This window comes from Monopterus albus, unplaced genomic scaffold (assembly GCF_001952655.1).
Source record: "Monopterus albus unplaced genomic scaffold, M_albus_1.0 scaffold258.1, whole genome shotgun sequence".
Taxonomy (NCBI): domain Eukaryota; kingdom Metazoa; phylum Chordata; class Actinopteri; order Synbranchiformes; family Synbranchidae; genus Monopterus; species Monopterus albus.
In genome coordinates, this window is record NW_018128138.1 from 721,496 (window position 1) to 739,341 (window position 17,846).

A 17,846-nucleotide genomic window follows, 5' to 3' on the forward strand; every position below is an offset into this window, starting at 1 on the left:
GGGCTGCAGAAAAGGTCACTGGTGTGAGCCTGCCCTCCATGGAGGACCTGTACACCTCATGGGTCAAAAGGAGGGCTGAGAGGATCACTGCAGACCCCTCACACCCTGGACGCAACCTGTTCGAACTCCTCCCCTTTGGACGGCGTTACAGGTCACTGTGCACCAACACCCAGGCACAGGGACAGTTTCTTCCCCCAGGCTGTCACTCTGATGAACACTTGACCCATGACAGTATGTCTGGACAATAACCCTCAGTGTAATACCTGTAAATATACCTTGTACAGATTATACAGATCCGTACAGGTCTCTATTTTTAAGTATTCTATTTTTATTCCTATTTATCTCATTTCAGTGAGCATTCCTTTGTTTGTCTGCATTGTTTACTGCCTGTTTATACTGCTTATTTTGCATTGTTTGCACTGTTTGTTGATGTTAATATGGCTAATTTGTTATATTACACAGCCTTATGCTGGTTTACTGTTTACTTGCCCCATGCATGAGAATATGTACATGCACATTGAGAGCCAATGTACCAGAGTCAAATTCCTCGTGTGTCCGACACACCTGGCCAATAAAGCAGATTCTGATTCTGATTCTAAATACAACACAGCCATCATTAATGTTATTAATAACACCTGTGCTTTTCCTCCTGTCACAACTCAAAATGTTGTAATGGTCAGGTCTGTCATTATTTTGGCATGACAGTGACAGTTGTTTGTTCTAAGTGTGAGCTTGGGCAGGTTGCATACAAGAATGGAAAGGAAAACAAATAAGTGTTAAACTTTAGCTTTATTTTTTAGGCATGTACAGTATCTGGTTCGTATTACCATTGCTAACTCTGAGAGACGAGGCAATCCAAGTAACTTCAAAACAATGCTGATTTATTCAAAGGATCAGGTAAAATTAACATTACACGCTCAGGTATCTTGCACCTCCAACCTGCTCGCAGGCAGATGTAAGATGAAAGACCCTGAACCCAGGCCTATACATTATATCCCCTCGGTTGGGCTAGCCCCATACTACACAGAAACGTCAACCGAGACGTCTCTGTTACCAGCTTTGCAGCTGGTCATAGCAATAGTCAAAACATGAAGTAGATCAATGTGTGTGTGTCTGTTGATTAAGTGGTGTGTAGCTAAAAACATTCTCACACGACCTCTAGTGACATGTCACGACATTAAACATAAGAACATATTATGGCTAAGGCTACAGTTATACACGTCATAATAATAATATTAAACACCCTGTCTGCTGACAGTCATCAACTCTTCTCTCTAGTATCCTTGACCAGATGTACCCTGTAGAAATTCACAATCATGCCTAAGTATTTAACAGTCTAACTATACATTTCTAATACATAAAGTATCTATCCAATATCTATCTGGCTAAAAATACCTAACATATCCCTGTTTCCATGTAGTGTATAATGGAATTCTAGCTGCAGCGTGAGATGCAACTGTTCAAATGCAACTGTTGTTTTCATTAGTGATTAAACTGCTGATTATTTTCTCCGTTAATTGACCAGTTTATAAAACAGCAGTGAGAAATGCTGTCACAGTGCTCTAAACAATGGTCACAATAGTTTCTACTTTACTGTATGACAGCATAGACAGACACGAACATGTTTGTGAGCCAGGAAAGTGTGTGTGTGTGTTCAGGCCACGTCAAACCGTGACGGCACCTGATATGCCAGCTTGGCAGCTGAGCAGAGCAGTAGACAAAACATGAAGAAAATAATGTGTGTGAATGTTGATTATGTGGTGTGTATCTAAAAACACTGTAACACAACAATTCACATTAAGAAAAATATTATGGTTACTTTTACCGTCATAATAACATTTATCCCTGACTGCAGCCTTTCTCTGCTTTAACTAACCTTGCATTTAACAGCCTGAGGAAGACATCCTGGCTACACTAACATCTTCTAATACAACAGATCTCTGAATATCTATCTAACTAAGAAATAACCTAACATGACCAAAACAGACCACAGGGAGGTAGCAGAGTTATAATGGTGTGGCATACAAACTAGACAAAGAAGTTATTTATTTAATAACATAAGCTGTCATACCTTTCATACTTTTCATGAAATTTTCCTAAAATTGTTGGAATACTAAGGAATCTTGGGAATCTAAGTAAAATAAAGAGAAAGAAACACAGACAATAAAAACCATTAAAAGAGAAGAACATATCAAACTCAACTATAATCCAAAGATCATGAAAAATAATTAGCAGTGACTGTAAGTCTGCCAGATACATGGCAGATTTCATATTAACAGATAAACTGTTCCACAGTTTTGGGGCCATCACAGTCAAAAGCATAATCATAGCCCCTCCCATAAATCATTATAACTGCTGTGTGTTTTTTAACTGTTGTTGTTTGCAGTAAAAACAAAAATCAAAAACCTAAAATCCAAAACCAAAAATGGCCCCAAAAAACAAACAAACAAAAAAACAAGCCTGCATCTGGTGTCAGGAACATGAACTTCTGTAAGATTTGAAGTTTATAGGCTTCAGTCACTTTATAAGCTTTAGTTACTTTTCATACCTTTAGTTCCTTTAGTTACTTTTCAGTTCTTCATTTTGAAAGCTATTTTTCCCAGTTCTCTTAACCAGGAACTCAGAGAGACGAGGCGGTCCAAGTGGATACAAAAAATCGTGCTGGTTTATTCAAAGGATCACAGGCAAAATTAACATTACACGTCCAGGTATCTTCCACCTCCAATACTGCGCGCAGGCAGATGAAGAATGAAAGACCCCGAACCCAACAGGCCTGTACATTATATCTGGTTTGGGCTAACCCCATTCTACACAGGGACGTCAAACCATGACGTCACCTGATATGTCAGCTTTACAGCTGGCCGTAGCAAAACATGGAGAAAACTGACAATCAAACTTTTCTATCTAGTTATCTTTGCCCACGTACACCCTGCTAAAATCTCATGACAATGACTAAGCGTTTAAACTAGACATCCTGTCTCCACTAAACATTTCTAATACAACAAGTATCTAACCAATATCTATCTGACTAAAAAATACCTAACAATTTTCTTTTAGTTACTTTTCATAACTTTATTTTCCTTGCTTATACATATTACAGCTGTATCGATGATTGTTCAGAACTACTGCGCTTTGGTTACTTTTAATACCTTTATTTTCCTTGCTTATATATCTTACAATTGTATTAATGAGAGTCAAGTGATACTGAAGTAGAAACTGCCTGCTTTAACTTCTGTGTAGACCTAGTGTCCATACCTTCAGGTAACCAGACAGCCTATTTTACATTTTAACAAAGACCTTTTGGCCTGTTTTGCACCTTCGCCTAGACCTGCTTGGCATATTCCAAGTTTTGCTTTGTCATGGGGTGTCTTGCAAAGACAGGGGGGCCTGCAGCCCAGACCACCCATTGTTCAGTGTCCATTGATCAAGATCAAGCTGCCACCTGAGAAACACACACACACACACACACACACACACACACACACACACACACACACACACCTGGTTTAGGTCACACTTCAGCAAGCAGGCGCAGGCAGGGGTTGACCTGTTCACACCAAATGGCCAATAGGATTACGAAGTGTGGAATGTTGTACCTCTGTCCAGGGTGGGTCTAGCCCAAGAAGATAAATGTATTGAAAACACGTAACTCATGGCTCAGAGAACAGATTTCTTGCGGGAGCTCTGTCTCTCTGATCCCAGCGCTGTATGGCTTCACCTGTGCCCAGACTTTGAGTAAACTTCCTGTTGATTTTAAACAGTCCTCTCCTGTCTTCACTTCTTGCACTTTCAATAAAAGAATTTGGGTAAAATCTAACACTTCATAGAAAAAAGGATGGAATAAATGTGGAGTTACAGCAGAATAAATGTTTCACCCAAGGGGCGATCTTCCGGAACTGGTCAGGCTGAAATAACTTTCCACTAGCAGCTAAGCAAATAAACAAATAGGAAGTGAAGAAAGAAACTGTGACTGCTATGAATTTACATTCATTTGCTGTGATTATTAGGCTTTCAATACATTTCAACGTTTATATGATAATAAAAAAAAAAAAACGTTAAAAAAACAATTTCACAATAACTGGTTGTGAAAAATTAACTGTTGTTCCGTCTGTCTCAAAAAAGACACTTCATTCTCTTGTTTCAGGTATAGTAACAACTTCCTAATTAGACATTAACCTGGTAACCAAACAAATAACAAATAAGTCAGCAACACAGTATTTTACAGACTGTTGGGGATTGAATGCAACAAAAATCCAGCAAATCTATTGGATTAAATCATCATAAAGAAGAAACATACTAATAGGAGCCAATTTTTTTTTTCATAAAACATTAAGTTTGATGTCAGAACAGAAATACTGGACAATTTGTTCTATTACAACAAGACAGTCCTTGGTCTTGAATTAACCTTAGTATTTATTATTTGTTACATATTGATGTAACACTGAATAGATACTGTATGTTGGCAGTATCTATGTAGAGGCCCTTCTGTGAGTGGGGGCGTCCTCTAGCGGTGATGCAGAGGGACAGAGCTTCGAACAACATTCACAGAAAATAAAACGGGAAAACAGAAACATCTGCATTCAAAATAAAAATAGCTGAAAAAGGATTGAAATTTAGTGAGTGCACCTTCAATGACTACATGTATAGTATGTTTATAGGTATTAAATCCAGAATTGTAGTATGCTATCAAATTACACTGTTTAATATATGGTAATTATAGATGTATAGTAAAGGTACATTAGATATATTAGTAGGCTATAAAGCCCAAAAGGGGTTTTAGCCTATTGAAGTGAGATATTTCTTTTGAAAGTATTTAAATCCGTGGTAGCTACATAAAACCCCAACATAATATTAGCTTATTACAAAAGATGTCTTTTATTGAACATGCTTGGATGACATAAGTTCAAAAGAGTTTTTTAACCACTTAGCGTAAGCTGGGGATTTATTTTGAAGGTCAATCCCGGAAACGATTCGCGTTACTTTGTGATGCTTAACACTATTTGGTTTGGGCAGTAGCAGCGACGCTTTGCAGGTTTACGTCTCTGGTTTTTTCTCAGTTAGAGCGAGGAAGAGGTCCGTACAGACGCAGCTCGGATGCCGTTGTATTTCGAGCTGTCGAACTATTCCCACATGCGGTTTTAATATAAGCTGCATACGTTTTTCTGTGGAGGACGGTTTAGTGGAATGAGTTGCAGGGGAAATCTACTGTGACTTTCGTCGGAGGAGGAGGTGTCTACCGGTGCCAACGGGGCAAATAGTTGCTGCTGCTGCCGCTGTCTGTCTGTGCTGCTGTCTGGCGGATTCAGGGAGCGTGTTACTTCTTCTATGTTGCCTCGGAAATAACAACAGCGCCAAGGTAAACAGGGTTAAAAATACTCTGGGTTTATTTTAATTGTATCCTAACATAACAGCGATTTGTTGATATAATAACCTGCTTTTGTAGAGGTTTTTTTTTTATATTTAAAACTAAGTTCATGCTGTAAGTACTATTCGGGAATTTTTCCCTTTTGTGGTTTCCTTTTAACTGTTCAATATGTAGTTGCCTGTGGCACTCAGAAATGAGTATGTAGTGACAACAGTGTAGTTTATAGTGTTTTACGTGTTATGATTTACAACAAGAAACATATAATACTCAAGTCTGAAAATGTGCTGGCTTCCAAATCCATTGTTCATAGTTATTTTTGGGTGTTGGCTTATGTTGTTTTGAAAAGTGTTGGTGATGTGTGTGCTTTAATAATGCTTTCCACTGAAGCATCATTATTCATGGCATCTTAAATGTATATTTAGATTTAAAGTGACCAGCTACGGGCTTTTGTTGCACCTCTCCTCATTAACATGGAAGGAATTCATCTGTTTAATTCATCTGTTCATCTGGTCACTTCCCAATAGAAGATGACAGCCAGAAGGAAGAGAGATGTTAGGACTGTTAAAAAGCTGAAAGCAGCGAGGTCCTACAGAGGCAGAATAAAGTGAATGTGTGACTACAAACATATAGGTATGTTGAGTAGGGCTTGAAAAACAGACACCAGAATGCATTCAGCACAATTCTGATAGAACATAAAGAGCCCATTTCTTGTTATTGCTCACACACATTACTGACAGGCTGCATAGGATCCATTGATTAATTAGCATCCCACCATTTCATCTCCTGGAGAGCATGAGGATGAAAGCCTAATAAATACAGCTGGCCTCGATGACTCCGCATTGTAGCCGAGAACCTACAGGCATTAGTTTAATCAGAGAAATGGAGGCAGGAAGGAAGGCGAGGATGGAGGGAGCAAGGAGATGTCAGAAGATAAGATAAGGCCAGAAGGAGGAGGAGGAGGAGGAAGGCTAACTCGGGAGGAGGGTAACTGCAGGGACAGTGCTGGAGCTGGAAAGCAGTAGCGGAGCCAGTAGCCATCCCAGGTCCCTGGAGAACAGCTGCTGGTGCTGGGGCCAGGCTCCCACCTGATTTGCAAGGCCACTTACTGCACACACAGGGCCATACGCAGGCCTTATTGTGCTGTGTTTTTGCTTCTTTGTCAGTGAGTGATGTGTACCTTATGTGTGTACTTATCGCCTTGAGAGAGAGAAGTAATAAATGTGCACCATGTGATTCTGTGTACGCATTTGTTGCTATGTTCCTATGGGACGGAAGTGATAGATGTGTATGATTGACTTCTGTGATACATGCTCTGTCCTGGGAGGGAAGATCTCAGGCTTGGAGGTGCAAAGTGGTAATAATTCCCAGTTACAGCTGGTATGTGCACGCACACACACGTCCACAAACACACACACTTATTTTGCAAGTATGAGAGCAGCATGATCCTAGAAGATGTGATTTATGACTTGGTATGTGCCTGAGCAAACATGAAACCTCAGCGGCTTTTCTGATTGGTTCAGAACATTTAGATTATAGAACATTATATAACAACTAGAGAAATGCATTTCCTGTTGAAAATGCATGTGGATGCTATGTGCTGAAGGATCGCCCTTAAAAATGCTGAACACCTGAAAGGCGTATCTACCCGAAAGTATGCTGAAGTACAATTTTCCCATTAACTTTATTGGAGGGAAATTTTCTAGATAAAGCTAAATATTTCAGAAGTGTGAAGTGTATAAAAATTCTGAGTCAAAGCATGAATGTCCTGGGAGACTTGAACATTTTGATACCTGAAAGTATGCTTAAGTAGAATTTCCCCATTCATTTGAAAGGGTCAAACCTTTCAGAATAAAGCTAAATATTTTAAAAGTGCAATGTTTTGAAAAAAATTATTAATAGAAGCATGAATGTCCTTGAAGAGCTGAACATTTTGATACCCAAGGTATCATAGGTGAAGATATACTGAAGTTGAATTTTCCCATTCATTTGAATCAGGGTAAACTTTCAAAATAAAGCTAAATATTTCAAAGGTATGAAGTTTAGAAAAATTCTGAAGAGAACTATGAATGTCCTTGAAGAGCTGAACATTTTGATAGCTGAAAGTATGCTGAAGTAGAATTTTCCCATTCATTTGATAAATATTTCAAAAGTCTGAAGTTTGGAAAACTTCGGGGGGGGGAAGAAACAGAGCGAGGAGTTATTTAGGGGCATGTCCCAATTGCGCTACATTTTATGGACCACCAGATGGCACTCCAAGACTGTGTCATTGACTCAGCACATTGAGCTCCCATTGATTTGCATTGTAAAAAATAAAGCTGAAAAAATAAAAAACTATAAACGTTATAACAAAGAAAAATACAAGCAGGGATGTCCTTGAAGAGTTGAACAGATGGCCTGTATAGCTGAAAGTATGCTGGACTTGTATTAAATAATACATTTTCATATAATGAAAACTAGTACTTATATTTTTCAGTATACTGCAATATATGTATGGACCATGTATGGCTATATATTGAAAAGATTAAAAAAATATATTGCAATGGAGACAAAATCTGCACTATGTTTTTACATGCAATGGTTTTATTGAAACAAATGCATTCATTTCTCTTTCATCAGTTAACAGGAGCAGTCATCTCACTATATTATCTACAGCAGGGGTGCCCACACTTTTTTGCCTTGGGAGCTACTTTTCAAATAACCAAGTCAAAATGATCTACCTACAGTTAAAATACTAAACATATATTTATTTATAGATGGAGTATACCTTATGTAAACACAATATATGTTGGTGCACCTTGCATAACTGCATGAACCTTAAGGCACAATGCAGTTCAATACTTTTTTGGTCATTAGTTTACTCTGATGACGTGCACTGAATGGAATCAGCCAGGGCTGCATAGTCCGGACAGTAGCTGCTGGTAGCCAGCCTCAAGCAGACTTCCAAATAGTCATCAGTCATGGTGGAGCGGTATTTGGACTCTCACTCCATGTGAGAAAATGCTGACTCACACAAATAAGTAGAGCCAAATAATGCAGTCAATGGCACATTTCCTCATGTCTGGGTACTTTTCCTCTGTAAGTTCCAGAACTGTCTATTAGCCCTGGACTTTAGCTGAATGTCAGTCTGTAGTGTCAATATCTCATCCTCCACTCCAGACCAGTTCAGGCGAAACAGCGTTGCAATTTTTGATGCGAGTGAATCAACCTCAATATCTTCCCTAAATGGGTAGCACATAAATGTAGAGACTGGCTCAAGTGAGGCAAAGTCTTGAAAGCATTTGTCAAACTCTGATCGACAGTTGTCAATCTGCTTTGTGTAGCGCACAATGTCAAGTTGCGCACACACTTTCCGTTGTCTCTCCAGCTCTGATGCGAGGTTTTGGAAGTTCCCGAAAATGTTGCATTTTTCATTTGAAAGCATTAACTAAGCTCATTATATTGACACGAGATCTACCGACACTACCGATCGACCGGTCGATCACGAACGACATATTGGGCAGCCCTGATCTACACTTCTCATAAATGAAGATATGTATTACATAGGGAAAATTTGGACAATCTGGTGCCTTGTTAAAGTCATTTTGTCAACATGGTAGGAGGAAAATATTTTATACAGTATTTATACCTTAATGGATTCAGTGCTCACTTTCAGACTGTATACCTGTACAGATGTATTCTGTGCATACATTTACATTGTTCACTGTGGTCTGATTAATGCCTATGGAACTTTAAACCAGGTAACAGAGTGAAACAACAAGCTGCAACCATATATATAAATCAGTGGCCTTTGTCCATGGGCCAGATTTCAGAATAGTTTCCTTTCAACATTGTCTATAGTTTTTAAATGTGCCCTTTGACCCAGAAACCACAAAGCATTATACATAAAAGCAAAATACAGACATTTTTACCAGGAAACACCTACTTTGTCCTTAACTTTTCAGTCCTCCACACTGGATCTTGGAGGTATGCATGCATAAAAGATTGCATATTGAGGCAAATCAATAAGCATACATTTTTCTTTGAACATCGTAATATCAAATACCTGTTTCCTGCCCCGCAATACTCTTTTCAGACCTATTACATTTTCTACATCAATCAGTGTACTGTGTGATTTGTCATACTGTCTTCCGACAGCAAAGCATGTTTTGTTACCTTGTTACTCTACTATAATGTAATAGTAAACAGTGATTATGTGTCCATTCTGTAACAAAACAGTGGAACTGTTCCTTTTTACTACTCTGGTAAACTCCTGTGAGTAAAACAGTTTTCCTCTGATGAGAAGTCTACTGAATATTTTCACAACTGTATCCACAGTGACTGAAAGTTGCTCTCTCACTGCCAGTATCTCTTCACCAGTAAGTTTTTGTGAATAGTGCAAACCAAAGGTAACAACCTGATCTGCTACTCTTTCAAACTGCTTGGATGCACTCAGATTTAGCATTTTTTATTATTATTGATTTATTTATTGATTTATTGATTTATTCTTTCAAACATGCAGAACAGAACAATGAACAAATGACAATAACACACATGATTACACATATCCAACCAATGCTAATTCAAAATCAGTTTGCTTACACCTATTACATGTTTGAATGGAGTAGGAAGAAGTCAAACTTATCCAGTCCTACCCCATGACATCATATTATACAAAATCTATGCAACATTGGCTGCAAGCAATATCACTACATAGATAAAGCAGATTGTTACTTATTCGTGCATATATCTTGTATAACACATACATTTATATTTATATTTAAACTCCTTAATTCTGGTACTATTTTTCATGTCCACAGTTAAGTTATTCCATAGTTTGACCCCACTTATAGAAATACAAAATCTTTTTTTGGTTGTTCGTATAGCATGAACTTTTAAATTTAAATGTCCCCTTAAGTTATACCCCCCTTCCCTTTCACCAAATAGCTTTTGGATTCCACCAGGCAATAAATTGTTCCTGGCCTTATACATAAACACAGCAGTCTTATATCCCACTAAATCAAAGAATTTTAACAATTTAGACTGTATGAAAGCTACATTTGTGTGATCCCTATACCCCATCTTGTGCACAACTCTTATCGCTCTCTTCTGTAATATGTACAATGGTTGAAGTGAACTCCTGTATGTATTTCCCCAGTTTTCAACACCATACTCCAAATATGGCAAAATCAATGAACAATACAAAATCCGCAATGCTTTGACGTCCAGCATATGTCTAACCCTTGCCAATATCGATATATTTTTAGCTATTTTATGCTGAACATGTCTAATATGAGATTTCCAGGATAATCTGTCATCAACCATTACCCCCAGAAATTTAATTTCATATACTCGTTCAATGTTGGCACCCCCAATTCTCAATTGAAGTTCATTATGTGGTCTACGGTTCCCAAATACCATATATTTAGTTTTCTCCAAATTCAAAGATAGTAAATTACTATCACACCATTTCTTTATCTTCACAAATTCCTCTGAAACCCTTACCGAGAGTTGCCGTAAGTTTTCATCAGATGCCCAAATGGTAGTATCATCAGCAAACAAAACCATTTTAACAGTTTCAGAAACCTTACATATATCATTGATGTATAATATAAATAGTTTAGGTCCCAACACAGAACCCTGAGGCACTCCACACACAATGTTCAGCTCACTTGATTGATATTCACCCAACCTCACAAATTGACGCCTCTGTGTCAAATAACTTCTGATCCATTTCCCAACCATTCCTCTGATCCCATATTTCTCCAACTTATCCATTAATAGTTCATGATTAACTGTATCAAAAGCTTTTTTTAGGTCAATAAATATCCCCATCGTAATTTTTTTCTCATCCATAGCACTTGTAATAGCTCGCTGAAATGAGTTCTTCAATGGGATGTTTCACTTAGTGATAATTTCTATATATTCTGATGAGAATTAGTGAATGTTTTTATTGTCATTGTCTTTGCTCAGACACCTTTGTTTCCTCCTTACATATGTAACATATGAGGTAGGTGTGAACATGTGTGGGTTTGCAGAGATTGAGCTGTATTTCTGTGGTTCAAGATCAAGCCCAGCTTTATAGTTGTTTCTGCACATAGGTATGATGTACATACATACTTTTATTTGACAAACCTTATCCTTAAATGTAGATGTATCCATCCATTTCCCTGCATCCCATCAGACATAATGATAACAGAAACAGAGATGAAATCATGAAAACATTTTGACAGATCACAACTTTCACTGGGAGAAGCACAAAAACAACATAAAATAATGCATATACTAGGTAAAGTTTGGTCAATAAAAAATAAATATACTGCATTATAACAAAGCTCCAAATTCAAAAATAACATTGTTCAGACTACATATCAGCTAATGTTTCTCATAGGCTTGAATATGGAATGTTTTCACTTGTCAACAGAAGCCATTCTATTCATCCACCCCCTCTAAAAGTGTCAATGAAATATGTGTGAGGTAACTCACTTGTCCAAAACAAAGTAAAGATCAAAGCCTCCAAAGCATGAGGACGGCCCAGCCTGTCTTCTGTCCCGGTTCGGTCCAGGATTAGCAGCAGTAGGAAGAACCAGGGCAGAACCAAACACCACTGGAAACCAGAAACATCTACTCCAGCATGAAGGCATTATTCCAGCTGGAAAGAAAAAAAACTCATACAGATGAAATGATAAACCCTTCAATTAAAAAAAAAGTTAATCCTCCTTTCAGTCCTCCAGAGGTGTCTTTTGCAGTGAAAAAAACAGTAATGCAAAGCAGAGCAATGAGTGTGAGGTTGAAGTGGAGAGAAGAGAAAGATCATGAGTTTTGAAGTTCTCACTGTCATGAGGACCCTGTCGTGACTGGGTCCAAACAGCATGCACAAGGATGAGAAGAGCGCCACAACCGCGGCAACAAAGAGATTCTCAGACCCGGAATGATTAACTCTGAGTCTTTACATAACTTAACTTTCTTTCTCACACAAAAGAGTTAAAGGTCCAGAAACTGCTAGATTGTCCTGCCACCTAGTGGTGAGAAGTGACTTGTTGCTGCTTTTCAACCACAGACCATTGTAAATAAATGTAGTCATTTACTGTAAATAAAATGAAATTGTATGACCTATTACTACAGTAAATACTACCTTGATGAATAAGATGATCGACACATCAGCAGGCCATTAAACTGGTCATTTAATACTATACACATACAATGATGGAATAGAAATACAAAGCTAGGAACCAAACATTGAGTAAATGTGCTCTAAGTAGTCACTCCTGCATCAGGCAAGAGTTTAAGCATGAAGGTATATCTGCTGTGTTCCAAGAAAGAAGTGAAACAGCTGAGTATATTGGATTCAACAAAACAATGACCAGTGCCTAATTATTTACCCCCAATGGTGAATACTTTTCATAGGCTTTGGGTTTTACAGGCTGAAAGCCATAAGCACAAAATGACATTTGAGTCAGAAATAACAGGGGCTGCAGAAATAAATGACAAAAATCAATGAATAAATGAAATGGTAAACTGTTTAGATATTAAATCATCAGAAGGCAAATGTCAAAATTGACCTGGTAATCTTTGATAAGGATAAGGTCCTCTCCAGACTCTTCAAACTGCTTCAGTCTTTTTTGACTGGTTAAGTGGTTATAAAATTGGATGCATTCAGATGTGGAATTTTCAGTGTGACATTTCTCAAAAGAGGAAATACCTGTTTGTAAGTGAATTCTTTCATTATCTGTAAAGGAACACACTGAGTGCCATGAAACATTTTTAGTATTTCCCCATTAAATGATTCAAAAATATATCCTGAATGTGCCCACAAAGGTCCCCAGTTCTTTACAGATTTAGGCAAATGAAGACATAAATGTACATTGAAGGACACATTTTTCTTTCCATACAGTGTTTCAAATTGTTTGACAAAATCTACAACCAACTTTTCACATCTTTTTAACTCCTCTGTTGTAATAATGTCCTTGCATAGCAAGAACATGAATGTGACAAGTATTAACCAGTGCTGGTAAAATACCTGGGGCAAAATTCCTTTTAGAACAAAGATACTGTAAAAAAGTAACCAGTTCTGCCATTCGCTAGCCTTCCAAAACCTCCTTTGCTGAAGAGATCGAGGCACTCTTGTCACATTGCAAGGTGGCTTAATTAGTAAGAGCTGTTGATCAAGTTCAGTCACTCTGTTCCCAATATAATATGGTTTCTCATGGTTTTCACTGTCCAGCCACAGACTTGCCATTTGCCTAACCACACCAAGATGTACATTGTGCATATGGTCAGGAGGCATGCCAGATATGATGTCAAAGTGTGGAATGTTTATAAGACGTGGGCCCTTTAACTCCTCTCACAGATTTTGTGGTATGCAGAGCCTCCTTTGCATCACTTATGGTTGAAGTGTGGTCCCTTTTTGGTACATCTTTGTATGGGTATGCCCTAACAGTACCATTTCCCTTCTGAACTTGTTCACCAGGATGTAGACAGAGGCTGCACCCGTACTGACCATTAAACTGGGTCATGTTTTGTAGTATGGGCCTGGCAACTGAATCACACATAAGAGCTGCCACAACTCTATATTGTTCCAAAATTTCATTTCTTTTTAATGTGAAGCCCACAGTTGACAACGTCTGACGCTCTTGAGTGAATGGCTTTAAAAATGTATTGACATTTGGCTTTTTACTGCCAAACCACAAGGCAAAAAGTAAAACGTTTTCTTTGTGTACAGGGTAAGGAGGCTCATTTACAGTCCTTTGTAGCGGCCAAATACTATACAGTGATGATTTAAATACAGGCACTCCATCACAGTTGAGTGTTAAGGAATATCCATGAGGACAGTCAATCAGGTCTCCACTTTTGTGCAGATCATGGTACATTTTACCACTGCTTATATCATTGTGATTTTCAGAATTACATGTGCCATTTCCTGAGTGAACCCAAGATGTTCCAATTGTGTTTGGATTGGTAAGTATATGAAGAAGTTTCCATTGTTTAATGAGCTGTTTTTATCCCACGCTGTGTTGCACACAGTACACTGCCCTTCACTAACTTTGTCACCAATGTAATACTCACACTTTGGACAGTATATGTGACATTGTAGGTGACCTTGTATTGGCTTAAGCTTTTTTAAGAACAGATGCTTTGAGGGTGGCAGTATGTTTTCTGGACAGTGAATGTTAATCAAATCTAGAAGATCAGAGAGGGCCACACCAGTGAGTGTGTGTCTCAAAACAAATGTAAGTGTCAGTAAAAAACTCTGAGCTTTGGTTAGTCGTGAACCAGCCATGAACCAGCCTAAAGTGGCTCCTCACTTACTTGAGGAAACCTTTCATTACTGACCTCTCCCAAACAGGATTCCTCATTTACTGATTTATCAGTACTGTCTTCAAATAAGTGAAGTGAAGATCACTCTCTGTGGAAGATTCATCCTCAAACAAGAGTGGAGATGTGGCATATCTGGGCGTATATTCACCACAGTTTGCATGAAGACTAACAGGGAAAAGAAATTCAATTGTGATCAGAAGAATTATTTGAACATTACACAAGAGGCAGATAATAAAAATGGGTGCATGAACCATATACCTCCACAGACATATAACAAATAAATTCATTTAGCATCATAGCAAATTAACATTTTAGAGGAACTGCCTTGATTTTTAGGACTCATGAGATCTACCAACTTAGACAAAGAAAACAAGCAGCTTATGACTGTGCAGATTCTCAGTCATCCAGGTCATAGTAAAATGAAATAACCTTAGAAAATTCAACTGGACTTAGCAGCTTATGAATTTGGAATTTTAAACCTTCACCTGTAAATTTGATCTGATCAAACAAAATTGTGACTTATAATATAGCATCTATGAAACTATACTCTTTTTTACTTACAGTGTTGTGTTCAGCATTATTAGCATCTTCAGAGACGTTTTCAACATCATGGTCAGCATCGTCATGACCCATCCAGTTCTGTATTGAGAAAAATGATCAAGTCTTTACTAATTTGCTCACTTCATGCTGCACATTCACACACTCTTTTTACTGACACATGCACTGATCATCTACATGCATTGTAACTGGTACCTACAGAAACATCTCCTCCTGACACACTTTGTTATCCACTGAGAGGAGCCCAAGCCTCAGAATCATCATCAGTTATCTAAAAAACAGATGATAAAATAAACAGCCATACACAGCCTACAAAACAACCTGCTCAAGTCCTGTTGCTCATTCCAGGCTTGTCCTGGTTTGTTCTGACATCAAATATCTGTATTCATTCATACTATTTGAAAAATTTAGTATGTATTTTGCTGTTGTAATCTTAAATTTAAAAAACCACACAGCAGTAAGGAGGACCTGGATTTATGTGTGTCAGCAATGCTTCTAGCTGTCGATCACGTCTGTGTCTTGCCCACTGTCTGCATTTCTCAGCCATCTTAGCAGACTCTGCAACAGCACAAGCATATGTATTTAGTAACAATAAATAACCTAATCAAACTTTCAGAAATTATTCAGCATTTACATGCCTCTGTACAAACGCCATGTTACCTTAACTAAAGAGTTGACATGAATTATGACTTTATTTTAAATAAAGAGCTTCGTGTCAACTCTTGCTAGCTGTTAGCATGCCAAAGCCTAATACTGTATGACTTCGACATGCTAAGTGAGCCACGATTCTTTTATAAAAGTGATTCACAGTGTTTACAAATTATTCAGTGTTCACCTGTCTTGAGTATAAACACAGTGTAACCTTAGCTAAATAGTTATCATGAGATTTACTTTATATAATGAACTTTGCTGCGCTAGCCATTAACAGCATACTGTAGTTGTCTACTAAGCTAGCTGTTAGCACCACGGATCTCCTTTGTGTTCTACTGTGCAAGCTAACGCAGCAAATTAGCCGCAACTTGCTTATAAAAGCAATTGAAACCGTTCAAAAATTATTCAGTACTCACCTGCCTGAGTATAAACACAGTATAAGTTGAACTAAAGAGTTTGCATTAATTATCATGAACTTTACGTTTAATAACGAGCTTCGTGTCAACTGCGCTAGCCGTTAGCCTATTGTAATGCTAAGGGCTAAGTGAGCCACTGCCTCGTTCAAAATACATTGATATAAGTTTACTTCGCCATGGTTCCATCCTGATATAATCCTTCTTCGGTCAAGCTTGATCAGAAAATTCCAACGTGTTTGGAAAAAAGGCATTAAGCTGCTGTCTAGCAGAGCAAGTTCTCTGAAAGTCCAAAGTGTTTGGAAAAAAGACATTAAGCTGCCGTCTAGCAGAGCAAGTTCTTTGTGTTTGAAAGAACAGCTGTGTTGTCACCGTATTGAAAAAGTCCTGCTCAACAATTGACAACAGAAAAAAAAACTATGTCCTTTTGAAATAATCTCTTCACTGTGAGCAGCAGGAGAGTTCAACAAAAATGCTGATCACCTCTATGTCAAGATATTCCAGAAAATGAAGAAACAGTAGCGATTTACAAAACCCTTAACTTTTTCTTCAAACATACTTTCTGAATCCTTCTGTTGAATGGCTGTCTATGGAGCATTGAGAGGCACTGTCTCTGGAATGTGCCAGGTTATGCAAATACCGTCCATCCCATCGCTATATCGATGACACAGCTGGATTCGTGACAATTTTCTCTACGAATTTCATCTATTATATGTGTATAAAGCTTAAGAATGGCATGATAGGAGCACAAAAGCGCAAGGAGGAAAAGGAAAAGCACAAAGACCTGCTAGAGCAGGGAGTCATGTGACCGAGAGTGTGCCATAGGCTTTAAAGTACACTTTTCCCATTCATTTGAATGGGGCAAGATTTTCAAAATAAAGCTAAATATTTCAAAAGTAGTACTAGTGGTAGCTGAACTTCTCATGATTTGAACAGAGTTGGAATTGTGTTTCTAGCCCAAGGTATGCCATAGATATTAAGGTTCAAACTTTGTCCCATTCATTTCCAATGGGGAAATTTTTGTGCAAAAAGCTGAATTTATTAAAAACTATAAATGTAACAAAAAATCTGTGGACAAGCACACATGTCCTTGAAAAGTTGAACATTTTGACACCTTAATGGTTCTTCTAGCTGTAAGTATGCTGGAGTTATTACGTGCCGAAAAACAGTGGAAGAAACCATAATAATAACTAGAAAAAGGCATTTTCTGACGAAAATGCGTGTGGATGCTGTAATGCTGAAGTATCGCCTTGAAAAGTCTGAAATACCTGCAATCAATTGCTGAAACAGCTCAAGGATAAGAAGAAATGGCTGAAGTTGTTGAAATAATTGAAAGTTGTGAAAAAATGGCAGAAGTAGTTTGAACAATTATGGAAGTTGAAAAAACTTGAATAACTATGAAAGATGAAAGCAAAAAGATGAATAATTACTGTATATAAGATGAAATCAAAAGCTGAAATTGTGTGTATCAACAGGCCTCACAAAGTATGGAAAACACAAAGGCAGAGGACATTTTCAATGCTATTGATTTGTTTTTGGACTCTGTGGGACTGCATTGGTACAAT

At 37.9% G+C, this 17,846-nt stretch overlaps 1 protein-coding gene across 3 annotated transcripts in view; it reads left to right on the top strand.

Moving 5' to 3' along the window:
- Positions 1-4,985: 4,985 nt before the first annotated feature.
- Positions 4,986-17,846, top strand: part of LOC109972471 (integrin beta-1-like) — a 52,202-nt gene continuing 39,341 nt past the window's right edge. For all 3 annotated transcript variants that reach the window (XM_020621340.1, XM_020621337.1, XM_020621339.1), the window contains exon 1: positions 4,986-5,356. The gene's annotated coding sequence lies outside the window, so the exon portion shown is untranslated. The remainder of the gene's footprint in view (positions 5,357-17,846) is intronic.